We start from the raw sequence: 15,550 nt of genomic DNA on the forward strand, positions 1-15,550 counted from the left end.
TCAGAGGGAGCAATAGTCTGGAGGGCTTTCACTCCTTCCTGCCCGACATGATCCCGGGCCCTCACTGTGCCGCCGTACCGTTCCAGGTGTACCTGCTGGCCGGCATCACTCGCTGGAACTCAGACAGGGAGTCGGCGAGTGTCAGAGGGCAAAAGAGGTGGAAGCACATGGTGTACATGTCTCCTCTGGTTCATCGCCTGAATCAGCGGTGTCAGGAGCTGTTTGGGGAGGTGGAGGAGGTGAACTACAGGCCTCCAGTTCCAGCTGGTGATGAGCGGATTGGACTGGAGTACCTGTTTGCTCAGTCATCAGAGCCGTTCAATGCTCCTGACCACTACTCTCAGGCCCGGGAGACACTCCAGGAAGCAGAGGACGAAGGCGACGATGCTGATGTCGAGAAGTCCCCGGTGAATGCGGAGGAGGAGGAGGATGCGGGCTACACCTCTGACCACTGTGACACTCTAACTCCGCTGAGGAAAAACATCTCCCTCACCAACCAGGCTGTGGCTGCTGAGCTCGACCCCTGCGTGGAGGACGTGTGCGGGCCAAATCATCTGCCTGGGTACGAGCACATCGAGGAGCTGAGCAAAGTTCTGGTTGGCATTGCCTTGGAAGAGGGGAAGCTTTCTATCAGCAACACCACAAGGCAGAAAGTCATCGCTGCCTGGAACAAGCTGGACCTCCACGATCGCAACATCCAGCAGTTCGACTCCTTGTACTCTGCACGCTGGGGAAACGCTCTCTTCAGCCGCACCAGTGGAGATCCAGCAGAGTCTTCCTTGGTGCAGAAGCTGAAGTTCAGCAAACGGTACTCAGCTGCACATCTGCTGGACTCGAGAAAGAACAGGCTGATGTACTGCCTCATCAAACAGCTTTGGCTGCATCCAGACTGCAGAGGCAAGTCTCTAGGGTCACCGCAGAAACATCAGGTGACAAAGATGTACCAGCGGGTGCAGCAGAGAGTGACGGTGGACGACGCTGAGCTCAGCAAGCTCGGCATTCCCATCTTAAAGATCAACTCAAAGTGTGTCTCTGAGTTCATCCGCAGACAAGAGGCCTTGTCTGCCAGAAATGTGACAGATCAAGGTTTGTCTGTCCTCCGTCGTCACCAGAGCGTCGCTGACACCGCTCAAGCCCCGGCGCCAGAATTGCCCGAGGAAATCCCTCACACCAGCCGGCCTCAGGTGGAGTACGAGGTCACACCGTCTTTGGCAGGAACAAGACTGCTCAAAGCCAGAGTCCCCCGTCCTCTCCCCATTCTTCCTCAGTCCAGTCAGGTGGCGATGCCAAGCTACCCGGTCCAGTCTGGTGGCGACGCCAGTCAGGTGTCGCAGGCTTCCACGTGGTCCTCTCAGTCTCCAGCGAGATCAACGGTCTACAAAAGAAAAAGAGCTGAGCGTGACTTGTCTGGACCGCAGCGCCAGATGAAGGTGTATCTCTGTGCGCTCTGTGGCCAGCCTACACAAGGCCACAAAAAGTACCGGAAGAAGACTTTTTGTGAAGTCTCAAAGTCATCCACGTCCAAGGGCTGCTCTGGAAAGACATACGAGACGTTCGCTGACTTTCAGCAGACAGTAGATAATCTTTTTTTTTTTATCGTCAGTCACAGGAGTAAACCCGTGTCTTAGTGTAAATACTGTGTAAATAATGTGTAAATATTTATTGGGTTTAATAATATTTTACTGTTTGTTATATTGTATTTATAGTTCTGTGTTGTTAATAGAGTTCAAGATTTCACTGTTGAATGTGTGAATGTGTGTAAAAAAAGAAAAAAAAAAGAAAAAAGAAATTCTTTGTAAATGTAACTACTGAGCCACTTTATTCAAGTACATACTGTGTAAATAATGTGTAAATAATGTGTAAATATTTATTGGGTTTAATAATATTTTACTGTTTGTTATATTGTATTTATAGTTCTGTATTGTTAATATAATTCAAGATTTCACTGTTGAATGTGTGTGCGTGTGGGGGGGCCCGCACGCACACACATTTAAAAAAATAAATAAATTCTTTGTAAATGTAACTACTGAGCCACTTTATTCAGGTTTATGCTGTGTAAATATTTATTGGGTTTGATAGATTCTGATATGTGGCTTCTCTTAGCAGTAATGCAGGGTCAGCCTTAGTTGATATTTTACATAAGTGGTGCAAACTCTGTAACAAACTGGCAATTGATTAAATTATGTGAACCATTTGAAATGCAGCAAGAATAGTATGGAGCTTTTGTGACTCCCTTAGAAATGCACAGACAGGAGGAACTTATACGAGCTGTGATCATTTGCATGGACGACACACAAACCAGCTCAGTGTAAAAAAAGGTGACTTAGCCCTTTAAACAGGCAGGAATGGAAAATGAGATATAAAAGAAAATGCATTGCATTTCCACCAGGATACATTATTGCTTTATCTGATCATTAATATCACACATATTACTTCCTAAACAGCTTGGTCCTCTTCTGTATAAAAAAAGGTGACTTACCCCTTTAAGCAGACAGGAATGGAAAATGGGATGTAAAAGAACATACATTGTATCTCCACCAGGATACATTATTGCTTTAACTGGTTATTAATATCACACATACTACTTCCTAAACAGCTCAGCGTGAGATCAGGTCCTTTTCTGTATATAAAAAGGTGGAATTAACCCTTTAAGCAGGCAGGAATGGAAAATGGGATGTAAAAGGACATGCATTGTATCTCCACCAGGATACATTATTGCTTTATCTGGTCATTAATATCACACATACTACTTCCTAAACAGCTCAGCGTGAGATCAGGTCCTCTTCTGTATATAAAAAGGTGACTTAACCCTTTAGACAGGCAGGAATGGAAAATGGGATGTAAAAGAACATACATTGTATCTCCACCAGGATACATTATTGCTTTATCTGGTCATTAATATCACACATACTACTTCCTAAACAGCTCAGCGTGAGATCAGGTCCTCTTCCTCTTCTCCTTTAAACAGGCAAGAAAAAAAAACATATATACCACAATATTTCTTATTTGGGGGGGGGTTCATGCATTTCTCTAGTCATTAATATCACACATATTACTTCCTAAACAGCTTGGTCCTCTTCTGTATATAAAAAGGTGACTTACCCCTTTAAGCAGACAGGAATGGAAAATGGGATGTAAAAGAACATACATTGTATCTCCACCAGGATACATTATTGCTTTATCTGGTTATTAATATCACACATACTACTTCCTAAACAGCTCAGCGTGAGATCAGGTCCTTTTCTGTATATAAAAAGGTGGAATTAACCCTTTAAGCAGGCAGGAATGGAAAATGGGATGTAAAAGGACATGCATTGCATCTCCACCAGGATACTTTCATGCATTTCTCTGATCATTAATATCACACATACTAGTTCCTAAACAGCTCAGCGTGAGATCAGGTCCTCTTCCTCTTCTCCTTTAAACAGGCAAGAAAAAAAAACATATATACCACAATATTTTTTATTTTGGGGGGGGGGGGGGGGTTCATGCATTTCTCTGGTCATTAATATCACACACATTACTTCCTAAACAGCTTGGTCCTCTTCTGTATAAAAAAAGGTGACTTACCCCTTTAAGCAGACAGGAATGGAAAATGGGATGTAAAAGAACATACATTGTATCTCCACCAGGATACATTATTGCTTTATTTGATCATTAATATCACACATACTACTTCCTAAACAGCTCAGCGTGAGATCAGGTCCTCTTCCTCTTCTCCTTTAAACAGGCAAGAAAAAAAAAACATATATACCACAATATTTTTTATTTTTGGGGGGGGGGGGGGGGGGGGGGGTTTCATGCATTTCTCTGGTCATTAATATCACACATACTAATTCCTAAACAGCTTGGTCCTCTTCTGTATATAAAAAAGGTAGAATTAACCCTTTAGACAGGCAGGAATGGAAAAAACAAAAAACACAGTGCATTACCAATATAAACTTCAAAGCTGAAATTCACCTGTATATTACAGAAGCCTCAACAGGATATGGCCCCTCCTACAACAGCTGCCACAAAGGCCCCTGTAGCTGTGTCCGCCACCGCCTCAAAGGCCCCTGCAGCTATGTCCGCCACCGCCTCAAAGGCCCCTGCAGCTATGTCCGCCACCGCCTCAAAGGCCCCTGCAGCTGTGTCCGCCACCGCCTCAAAGACCCCTGCAGCTGTGTCTGCCACCGCCACTAAGGCCTCTTTAGCAATGTCTGCCACCGCCGCTAAAGCCTCTTTAGCAGTGTCTGCCACCGCCGCTAAGGCCTCTTTAGCAATGTCTGCCACCGCCGCTAAAGCCTCTTTAGCAGTGTCTGCCACGCCTCAAAGGCCCCTGTAACAGTGCCTGCCACCGCCTCAAAGGCCCCTGCAGCAGTGTCCGCCACCGCCTCAAAGGCCCCTGCAGCAGTGTCCGCCACCGCCTCAAAGGCCCCTGCAGCAGTGTCTGCCACCGCCTCAAAGACCCCTGCAGCTGTGTCTGCCACCGCCACTAAGGCCCCTGCAGCTGTGTCCGCCACCGCCTCAAAGACCCCTGCAGCTGTGTCTGCCACCGCCACTAAGGCCTCTTTAGCAATGTCTGCCACCGCCGCTAAGGCCTCTTTAGCAATGTCTGCCACCGCCGCTAAAGCCTCTTTAGCAGTGTCTGCCACGCCTCAAAGGCCCCTGCAGCTGTGTCCGCCACCGCCTCAAAGGCCCCTGCAGCTGTGTCCGCCACCGCCTCAAAGGCCCCTGCAGCTGTGTCCGCCACCGCCGCTATCAAGGCCCCTGTAGCTGTGTCCGCCTCTGTCACCGCCACCTCCAGCTCATCATGGTCCAGTTGGGAAGATGATGCTGTGCTGCTGGAGGCTCTTGCCACCTTTTGAAGGAGAAGGTATACATATCAATGAGGTCTTGAATTAATGTCACCACTGCACATATCTTGTATTAATGCAGAGCCTGTATCAAATAAGTCAACATAAAGCACGTATCAACAAAAGTCTTTGATGTTATCAGAGGATGCTTGGGGAAGAGAAACAGGACTGTACCAGTCAGACGATCCACAGAAGCCACGTATCGACATCCTGTCACCATTAGCTGTAACGTGAACGTTATTACCTGACACTGCTGAAGGGGCCTTTTAGGCGGTTGCGGACACTGCTGCAGGGGCAAGAACACAATTACTCATAATGACACAAATTGTACCATTTTCTCATACTTAAATGTTTTATCACAGGGCAAACTTACATTCAGAAAATGTGTGTTACACCTTGCACCATGCAGGTCACCTGGCACCACCCAAAAAACCTGTGGAAAAAACAATTAACAGTAATTTACATGTTGTGGAACTGGTCCTTTAAAACTTAACAAGGACTTCCTGTATTTATGTTAGAGTCTACATCATGATTTGCACTTCATATGGTCCCATCGCCATTCGCAGAGGTCAGCACAACCGGAGTGCAATGGTTGAGCCTCGCCCTGGGTGAACCACCTTCTTGATCATGGTATCTCCCTTGCCAGGTAAGTATGAGTTGTACAGATCCGAGCCAAGGAAGTCTTTCACAGACACGGCACCCGGACCGATGGTGCACCTTCCAAACATCATCCAAACACACACACGCCGCATGAGGCTGTGGATCTGCAGAGTCACAACTTTGCATGCAGCTTCCTGCTCTATGAATAAGGATTACAAAGGATTGCTGTATATGAGCACAGATTTCTAGAGTGTGCAACCTCACTACAGTGCTGACATAGCTACTCAATTGTACATTGGCAGTCATGGGCAATTCTAGGATCAGGCTCGCAAAATAATTAAAGTTGTATAAAATAATTCATAGGAAACAAAGATAATTTGCTCATTTTCAAGGGTGCTTGAACAACCTTGAAATGGATCTAAACTCGTCAGTGCTGCTAGACCGGCCTACCTACTCAGTTAAGTCTCTTTTTCATATTAAACATAGAGAGAGGGGGGTGCACCGTTCATGGAGGTACTGCAATACCGGGTCGATGCGTGGAGTGGACGGAGCAAGCCCCTATTCCATCTCCCTGCTCCAAAAAGCAATTTAATATATGGTCCCCGGGTAGGGGACGTATCAGATATTAAACTGATAAGAACAGATACTACACTTGATCTTAGCCAAAAGGCCGAGAAGCGATGACCGGAAAAGTGTCGGAGTTGAAGGAGTGATCCTCTGCAGCGTCAGTCCCGCTCACGGTGTCACAGAGTCCAATGCGAGGAAGTAACTTGGAGCTGCATTCTATCAAAAGATAAGACGACCGTTTTGTGTTCAAAAGGACATCTGTCTCTACACGAGTCAATGGAGAATTCACCAATTTCTCACTTGGTTTCTAACCTCAGTAAGCGTTTAGTTTTCTTTCAACAACTTATCAGGGGAGAGCGCGAACGCAGTCCCCCACTACCAGAAATTATGCAATCGAGATTCCCACATTTGGGGAATTCGCAGAGGTCAGCACAACCGGAGTGCAATGGTTGAGCCTCGCCCTGGGTGAACCACCTTCTTGATCATGGTATCTCCCTTGCCAGGTAAGTATGAGTTGTACAGATCCGAGCCAAGGAAGTCTTTCACAGACACGGCACCCGGACCGATGGTGCACCTTCCAAACATCATCCAAACACACACACGCCGCATGAGGCTGTGGATCTGCAGAGTCACAACTTTGCATGCAGCTTCCTGCTCTATGAATAAGGATTACAAAGGATTGCTGTATATGAGCACAGATTTCTAGAGTGTGCAACCTCACTACAGTGCTGACATAGCTACTCAATTGTACATTGGCAGTCATGGGCAATTCTAGGATCAGGCTCGCAAAATAATTAAAGTTGTATAAAATAATTCATAGGAAACAAAGATAATTTGCTCATTTTCAAGGGTGCTTGAACAACCTTGAAATGGATCTAAACTCGTCAGTGCTGCTAGACCGGCCTACCTACTCAGTTAAGTCTCTTTTTCATATTAAACATAGAGAGAGGGGGGTGCACCGTTCATGGAGGTACTGCAATACCGGGTCGATGCGTGGAGTGGACGGAGCAAGCCCCTATTCCATCTCCCTGCTCCAAAAAGCAATTTAATATATGGTCCCCGGGTAGGGGACGTATCAGATATTAAACTGATAAGAACAGATTTTTTTCTTTCGAAAAAGTTTTTATTGACACTCGTTCAGATTATTTCAAACAATGATTTACAGTTTAGAAAAAATATTCACGTGGACATAGTATATACAATGAATTACAATAAATATGTGCAGTATGTAAAACCATATTTAAAACAATAAAACCAATTGTTCTAAAATGGTAATACAGGTTAAATAGCTGTTCATTTGTAAAACATATGTCAGGTGTTTATGTGATTGAGTGTCCATTAAAAGTCCATAAAAAGGAGTGCATCCGTTAAAAAGGGCTTTTTTTTTTCAATTCCATCTTTGTGCAGGAGCGCAGTGAGTCCCTACCAAGGATAACTCATTCTGCTCCCCCAAACATTTGGTCTCTCGGGATGCTGTCGTGGTGGTCAGAGGAGATCCTCGCCCTGATGCTCCTTCCCACCTGCCTCACCCGGAGAGCCAGGCCGCTGCTGCTGTGACCTTTTGCTGTGTGGCTCCGGCTCCTTCATCCGAATGGGCACAGAGGCGATTCTTCTTTGTGGCTGTGTCCTAGGCCTGCCGCCTGCAGCTACGGCCGTTTTGACCGTTGCTGCGGCCATTCGGATCACAGCCACGGGGGGGATCTGCATGTGCTTTCTTACCAGCAAGTTTCTGGAGGTCCATGTGGCGTCTTTGATGGCGGCTAGGGTGAGCCACTGTTTTGCAAAGTCTTTTGATGGTATTTTTTGCTGGCTCACCCCATATAGCACTAGTTGTTCTGTGAGGACCTCCCTTGCTGGTAAGTACGGGAATTGCAAGGAGCCGGCCGTTGCCCACTGGTCTACAGCAGCACTGCACTCCCAGAGCAGATGCCTCACCGACTCAGGCGCGCCACAACCAGGTCGGGGGCAGGTTGAGTGCGTTGACATGCCCCGGGAGTGCATGACGGACCTGACCGGGAGGATCTCATGAGCCACCATCCATGACAGGTCCCGGAGTCTGTTAGGGAGAGCAGGATGGTTGACGTTGCGCCAAACTGTTGTGGGCTCGCCGAGTGCGAGCCCGCGCACCGGACTCACTGGTTCCCGCTCCTGCACAACAGAGACAAGTGATCTGTGGTTAGTTAAAATCTGCAACTCCTCATGCTCAAGGTTAAAATGCCTTAAAAACTTCTGAATAAAAACATAGGCTGGCGGCAAGTTAAAAGACACAGGTATTCTTAGGTCCACATGTAAAATCTTAAGTTTTCTGAGGTAGGACCCCATCCAGAAGCGTGTCATTGCAGTTGTCTTGGGGTTTCTGGATGGGGTCATGGCTATTTTCATGTGTACTGTGGTGTATGTGCTTCCTAAAAACAGGTGTAGATCCGGTACTTCTTTTCCTCCTTTCTCCTTTGGCCTTTTCATAATTTCTCTCTTCAATCTTTCCCACTTGGATCCCCACAGAAAATAAAAAATGGCTCGCTCCAGATTTAAAAGCACATACCTAGGAGGAATAAAAACAGAACTGATCAATAAAAGCAAAGGTAAAATCACTGCTTTGATGATTAAAACCTTTCCTTCCATGGTCAGTCCTCTAAGTCCCCAGTATCCTAGTCTTTGTCTGACTTTCCCTACCACGTCTGGCCAATTTGTTTTCCCTTCCCCCTCCCTGTCAAATTTAATTCCCAGTATTTTTTGGTCAGTCTGGGTCACAGTCAGGGGGAGTCCTGTCGTCTCAGTCGCCGTCCATGGTCCATAAAATTGGGCTTGGGTCTTTTCTCTGTTTAATTTTGACCCAGAGGCCTGTCCAAACCAGTCAGTCAAGTCCAGCGTCCTGTTGACAGATAAAAGGTCTGTACATAAAATGTTCACGTCGTCCATGTATAGGTTACACCTATTTTCCAGTCCCCCACTCCCCGGCAGTCCTACCCCATTGATTCGTTTGTCCTTTCTCAAGACCTGTGCCAGTGGTTCTATGCAGATGATGTAGAGGAGGGCAGATAACGGACACCCCTGACGGACACCGCAGTTAATGTCGACTGCTTTTGTCAGATGCCCATTAACAACAAATTTGCTGGTGATGCCCCGGTACAGCAATCCCACCCAAGCTATAAATCTTTCTGGGAACCCCATTTTTTGCAGGACCTGGAAGAGGTACTGGTGCGAGACCCGATCAAAAGCTTTCTCAAAATCTAAATTTAGTACTACTAGCCGGATGTTTCTGTCTCTCGCGTAACAGATGGTGTCTCTGATCAGTACGAGGCTGTCAGTGATCTTCCTCCCCGGGATGGCACAGGCTTGATCCGGGTGAATCACGTCTTCTAAAAACATAGACGTACGTGTCGCTAAAAGTTTGCTAAAAAGTTTACAGTCAAAGTTTAAAAGCGTGATTGGTCTCCAGTTTTTTAGGTCAGTCTTGTCGTTGTGTTTATAAAGGAGAGTCACTATCCCTACTCTAAAACTGTCAGGAAGCCGGTCAAGTCGTTCAAAATCCATAAAAACAGTAATCAAATCAGGTGCTAAAATGTCCCAAAAAGTCAAATAAAACTCCAAGGGAAGTCCGTCTTGTCCAGGGGACTTCCCTTTTTTAAAACCAGTCATACATTTATTTAACTCTAAAAAAGTAAAATCCTGGGATAAAAGCACACTGTTGTTTACTGTTTTTACAATGAATTTTAAAACTTCAGTCATGATGTCCATTTTTACAGGTTTTTCTTTGTACAGGTTTGAATAAAATATTTCAATTGTTTCCTTAATGTCGTCCATTGTTTCAGTTGTGCACCCATCTTCTTTTTTCAGCTTTGTAATGCCCCCCCCTTTATTCATAATTTTCCTGAAAAAATACCTTGTGCACTTTTCACCCTCCTCTATTTCCCGTTCTCTGCTCCTTAAAATGACACCTTTGCTTTTAATTTCTGATAGAACCGACATCTCTTTTTTGACTTGTTTAATTTCCTCATTAAAATCCATGCCAATCTGGTTTAGATTAAAATACCGTTGTAGTCGTTTCTGCAGTCCCATCATGCGTCTGTATTCCCTGTTCTTTCGATTCTTACCTGCCTGCCTAAAGAAAGTCTGCGTCTTTCCCTTCACCATTTCCCACCAGTGTGCACGTGTTTCGTAGAAGTCTTGAAGGGTCTGCCACTCTTTGTACCGCTCCCTGAACTGCCTAACTAACTCCCTATCTTCTAAAAGGGAGCAGTTGAGTTTCCACAGACCACTTCCAGATGTCACACCCGAAGAGAGTGAAAGGGTGCAAGAGAGCATAAGGTGATCGGAGAAGAAAACAGGAGTTAATCTAGCATCGGTGGGTGGACAGTCCCGTGTAAAAACATAATCTATGCGAGAGGCTCTGGTGCCATCACCACTGAACCAGGTGAAGCCCTCCTCTCTGGGATGCATGATTTTAAAACAGTCCTGAAGTTTAAAATCTCTACAAATGCCCTGCAATAAAACCGATGTTTTGTCTACTTTAAAATCTTCCCCTGCTCTTCTCCTATCTTCCCTACTCAGAATACAGTTAAAATCCCCCCCTACAACTAAAGGTGCCCTACCTAGCATGTGGGACTGCAAGTCTTCTAAAAGGTCATACCTGTCGTTCTTGTCGTTAAAACCGTAAATATTTAAAAGGTTGAAATCCTGTCCCATAAAAGCCAAATGTGCTAAAAGTGCCCGACCGTCTCTCACCACAGTGCTGCCCTTCACCAGAACTTGAGGGTTTTTGATTAAAATGGCCACTCCGTCATTTTTATTTTGATTGGATCCACTCCATATTGACATTTTTGGCCACATCTCCTCCCACTGTCTGTAATGTTTTAAAAACGGTAGGCTGCATTCCTGCAATAAAAACACATCTGACTTAAAGGAACTTAAAAAGGATAAAACACTCTGGGCTCTAACTCTCGACTTCACACTTCTCACATTAATGGTAGAGAAGGTGAGTGTCATGAGTATGGTTAAAAACAACAGGTAAGACATTTTAAAAGACTCAGAGGGTGTTAAAAAAACATTTAAAAAACAGTTAGGTAATTTCTTGTGAACAGAGCTCTTCCTTCATCTCTGCGGGTGAAAAATGAAGGGTTTGAGCTCTGTTCCCCTTTGGGACTCTGGGGGTTGGCCTCTGCTGCAATGTTGCATTTAATTTGGAGTCCCTGGGGGTCGATTGCAGAGCAATTGTTAAAAAAGAAACCTCATTGGGTGAATCGGAAGGGAAGACTCTGGGCTCCTCCACAGATGAACTGTCTGAGTGAGCCGCAACTCTTCCCTTCTTCTCCAACACAATGGGAGAATCCGAGGACAATTCAGACAAAGGCCTCTTAGTTTGCTGGGCATTGGGGAGGGAGGCATCCTCACTGTCATCCTGTGGTTGGTCTTCATTACTAGCTCCGCCTTCTGCCTGCACCACCCCATCCTCTGGAGTGCTCTCCATTGGAGGGGTAAATGCAGGCCCCTCCCTCACTCCCTCCTCCCCTGTTCCCTCTCTTCCAATCACAGGATTTGGAGGGAGATTTGAATTTTCCTGCCCAGCAACTTCAATTTGCTCTCCTAACTGTTCTGTCTGTCCGCCATCTTTTGCCTTGTCCGTGACTTTTGCAGCCTTCAATTTGTTGGCAAATGACTTTGGGCAATCTCTGAACAGGTGGTTTGTTTCCCCACAAAGATTGCATCGTCTGCCATTGGTGCACTCTTCAAAAGTGGGTCCAATTTCTCTGCATTTTCCACATACGATCTGCTGACATGCTTCAACCAGGTGCCCATGCTCACCACACTTGCGGCAGAGTTTGGGTTGGCCCTGGTAATGGATATAGCCCCTGTTCTCTCCCAGAACTACCATAGACGGCAGATGTTTCAAGCCCTGGAAGCCTTGGGGGTCCTGCCATTGTTGGATGGGGACCCTCCAAGCGCAATTCCAGATGCCGTCCTCATCTCTCACTTTCGTAGCCTGGCCTTTAACAGTGCAATATCTCCCCAGCCACAAACAAATGTCATCTGCATTCACTGTTTCATTGAACATTCTGACAATAACGGTTTTCAACGTATTGTCAGTCAGTTTCTCCACATTAAACACAGCAAACTGGGGTTTTACATTTTCAAATCGTACCCAAAATTCTCTTAGCAATACAGCAGTTCTGAAGCTTAAATCAAATCCCTTGTTGTATGGCAATGTTAAAATACAGTTTAGGTCTTCTGGCTTAAATTTCAACGTACCTTGAATCAATTTTCTGGAGAAGTCCAGCCTCGACATCTTCACAGATTCAACATCCTTGTTAGCAAAAGTAAAACGGACACTGTGGTGCCTCCGCATGCCGGCATGGTTGGCCGACATGGTGGAGGCACCACCAGCTAAAAACGGTTAAAAGAGAATAAAATCCTTTAAAACCAGATAAAAGACAAACTAAATAAACAGTAAGAGACTAAAAGGAATCTAAAAACTGTAATAAATTATCAAAAACAATAAATAAATAAATAAGTATTGCACACCACCCAAACAAATGTATTCCTATGTGCAAGAACAACAACTACAACAGAGTTATTAAATTTGCACAATGGAACAGAAAAACTCTCCTCCTAAGCACTGGAAATGAGCAATGCCACAACAGGCAGTGATCACACCAGCAAAAGGAGGCGATCGCAGTCTTAGCCAAAAGGCCGAGAAGCGATGACCGGAAAAGCGTCGGAGTTGAAGGAGTGATCCTCTGCAGCGTCAGTCCCGCTCACGGTGTCACAGAGTCCAATGCGAGGAAGTAACTTGGAGCTGCATTCTATCAAAAGATAAGACGACCGTTTTGTGTTCAAAAGGACATCCGTCTCTACACGAGTCAATGGAGAATTCACCAATTTCTCACTTGGTTTCTAACCTCAGTAAGCGTTTAGTTTTCTTTCAACAACTTATCAGGGGAGAGCGCGAACGCAGTCCCCCACTACCAGAAATTATGCAATCGAGATTCCCACATTTGGGGAATTCGCAGAGGTCAGCACAACCGGAGTGCAATGGTTGAGCCTCGCCCTGGGTGAACCACCTTCTTGATCATGGTATCTCCCTTGCCAGGTAAGTATGAGTTGTACAGATCCGAGCCAAGGAAGTCTTTCACAGACACGGCACCCGGACCGATGGTGCACCTTCCAAACATCATCCAAACACACACACGCCGCATGAGGCTGTGGATCTGCAGAGTCACAACTTTGCATGCAGCTTCCTGCTCTATGAATAAGGATTACAAAGGATTGCTGTATATGAGCACAGATTTCTAGAGTGTGCAACCTCACTACAGTGCTGACATAGCTACTCAATTGTACATTGGCAGTCATGGGCAATTCTAGGATCAGGCTCGCAAAATAATTAAAGTTGTATAAAATAATTCATAGGAAACAGAGATAATTTGCTCATTTTCAAGGGTGCTTGAACAACCTTGAAATGGATCTAAACTCGTCAGTGCTGCTAGACCGGCCTACCTACTCAGTTAAGCCTCTTTTTCATATTAAACATAGAGATAGAGGGGGTGCACCGTTCCTGGAGGTACTGCAATACCGGGTCGATGCGTGGAGTGGACGGAGCAAGCCCCTATTCCATCTCCCTGCTCCAAAAAGCAATTTAATATATGGTCCCCGGATAGGGGACGTATCAGATATTAAACTGATAAGAACAGATACTACACTTGATCTTAGCCAAAAGGCCGAGAAGCGATGACCGGAAAAGTGTCGGAGTTGAAGGAGTGATCCTCTGCAGCGTCAGTCCCGCTCACGGTGTCACAGAGTCCAATGCGAGGAAGTAACTTGGAGCTGCATTCTATCAAAAGATAAGACGACCGTTTTGTGTTCAAAAGGACATCCGTCTCTACACGAGTCAATGGAGAATTCACCAATTTCTCACTTGGTTTCTAACCTCAGTAAGCGTTTAGTTTTCTTTCAACAACTTATCAGGGGAGAGCGCGAACACAGTCCCCCACTACCAGAAATTATGCAATCGAGATTCCCACATTTGGGGAATTCGCAGAGGTCAGCACAACCGGAGTGCAATGGTTGAGCCTCGCCCTGGGTGAACCACCTTCTTGATCATGGTATCTCCCTTGCCAGGTAAGTATGAGTTGTACAGATCCGAGCCAAGGAAGTCTTTCACAGACACGGCACCCGGACCGATGGTGCACCTTCCAAACATCATCCAAACACACACACGCCGCATGAGGCTGTGGATCTGCAGAGTCACAACTTTGCATGCAGCTTCCTGCTCTATGAATAAGGATTACAAAGGATTGCTGTATATGAGCACAGATTTCTAGAGTGTGCAACCTCACTACAGTGCTGACATAGCTACTCAATTGTACATTGGCAGTCATGGGCAATTCTAGGATCAGGCTCGCAAAATAATTAAAGTTGTATAAAATAATTCATAGGAAACAGAGATAATTTGCTCATTTTCAAGGGTGCTTGAACAACCTTGAAATGGATCTAAACTCGTCAGTGCTGCTAGACCGGCCTACCTACTCAGTTAAGCCTCTTTTTCATATTAAACATAGAGATAGAGGGGGTGCACCGTTCCTGGAGGTACTGCAATACCGGGTCGATGCGTGGAGTGGACGGAGCAAGCCCCTATTCCATCTCCCTGCTCCAAAAAGCAATTTAATATATGGTCCCCGGGTAGGGGACGTATCAGATATTAAACTGATAAGAACAGATTTTTTTTTTTTTTTCGAAAAAGTTTTATTGACACTCGTTCAAATTATTTCAAACAATGATTTACAGTTTAGATAAAATATTCACGTGGACATAGTATATACAATGAATTACAATAAATATGTGCAGTATGTAAAACCATATTTAAAACAATAAAACCAATTGTTCTAAAATGGTAATACAGGTTAAATAGCTGTTCATTTGTAAAACATATGTCAGGTGTTTATGTGATTGAGTGTCCATTAAAAGTCCATAAAAAGGAGTGCATCCGTTAAAAAGGGTTTTTTTTTTCAATTCCACCTTTGTGCAGGAGCGCAGTGAGTCCCTACCAAGGGTAACTCATTCTGCTCCCCCAAACATTTGGTCTCTCGGGATGCTGTCGTGGTGGTCAGAGGAGATCCTCTCCCTGATGCTCCTTCCCACCTGCCTCACCCAGAGAGCCAGGCCGCTGCTGCTGTGACCTTTTGCTGTGTGGCTCCGGCTCCTTCATCCGAATGGGCACAGAGGCGATTCTTCTTTGTGGCTGTGTCCTAGGCCTGCCGCCTGCAGCTACGGCCGTTTTGACCGTTGCTGCGGCCATTCGGATCACAGCCACGGGGGGGATCTGCATGTGCTTTCTTACCAGCAAGTTTGTGGAGGTCCATGTGGCGTCTTTGATGGCGGCTAGGGTGAGCCACTGTTTTGCAAAGTCTTTGGATGGTATTTTTTGCTGGCTCACCCCATATAGCACTAGTTGTGCTGTGAGGACCTCCCTTGCTGGTAAGTACGGGAATTGCAAGGAGCCGGCCGTTGCCCACTGGTCTACAGCAGCACTGCACTCCCAGAGCAGATGCCTCACC

At 45.7% G+C, this 15,550-nt stretch overlaps 5 non-coding genes and 3 pseudogenes across 5 annotated transcripts; all 8 read right to left on the reverse strand.

The window, feature by feature from the left end:
* Positions 1-5,365: 5,365 nt before the first annotated feature.
* Positions 5,366-5,489, reverse strand: LOC128382174 (uncharacterized; annotated as a pseudogene).
* A 437-nt stretch (positions 5,490-5,926) lies between these two features.
* Positions 5,927-6,117, reverse strand: LOC128382728 (U2 spliceosomal RNA). The gene has a single exon (XR_008323802.1). It is a non-coding gene; the product is annotated as a U2 spliceosomal RNA (small nuclear RNA).
* A 232-nt stretch (positions 6,118-6,349) lies between these two features.
* Positions 6,350-6,513, reverse strand: LOC128381792 (U1 spliceosomal RNA). The gene has a single exon (XR_008323598.1). It is a non-coding gene; the product is annotated as a U1 spliceosomal RNA (small nuclear RNA).
* Positions 6,514-6,950: 437 nt separating this feature from the next.
* Positions 6,951-7,126, reverse strand: LOC128383098 (uncharacterized; annotated as a pseudogene).
* A 5,807-nt stretch (positions 7,127-12,933) lies between these two features.
* LOC128381799 (U1 spliceosomal RNA) lies at positions 12,934-13,097 on the reverse strand. Its single transcript, XR_008323599.1, has one exon. It is a non-coding gene; the product is annotated as a U1 spliceosomal RNA (small nuclear RNA).
* Positions 13,098-13,535: 438 nt separating this feature from the next.
* On the reverse strand, positions 13,536-13,726 carry LOC128382247 (U2 spliceosomal RNA). Its single transcript, XR_008323713.1, has one exon. It is a non-coding gene; the product is annotated as a U2 spliceosomal RNA (small nuclear RNA).
* Positions 13,727-13,958: 232 nt separating this feature from the next.
* Positions 13,959-14,122, reverse strand: LOC128381822 (U1 spliceosomal RNA). The gene has a single exon (XR_008323602.1). It is a non-coding gene; the product is annotated as a U1 spliceosomal RNA (small nuclear RNA).
* Positions 14,123-14,560: 438 nt separating this feature from the next.
* On the reverse strand, positions 14,561-14,740 carry LOC128382823 (uncharacterized; annotated as a pseudogene).
* Between the last annotated feature and the right edge of the window lie 810 nt (positions 14,741-15,550).

The sequence above is a fragment of the Scomber japonicus genome, chromosome 2 (assembly GCF_027409825.1).
Source record: "Scomber japonicus isolate fScoJap1 chromosome 2, fScoJap1.pri, whole genome shotgun sequence".
Classification (NCBI taxonomy): domain Eukaryota; kingdom Metazoa; phylum Chordata; class Actinopteri; order Scombriformes; family Scombridae; genus Scomber; species Scomber japonicus.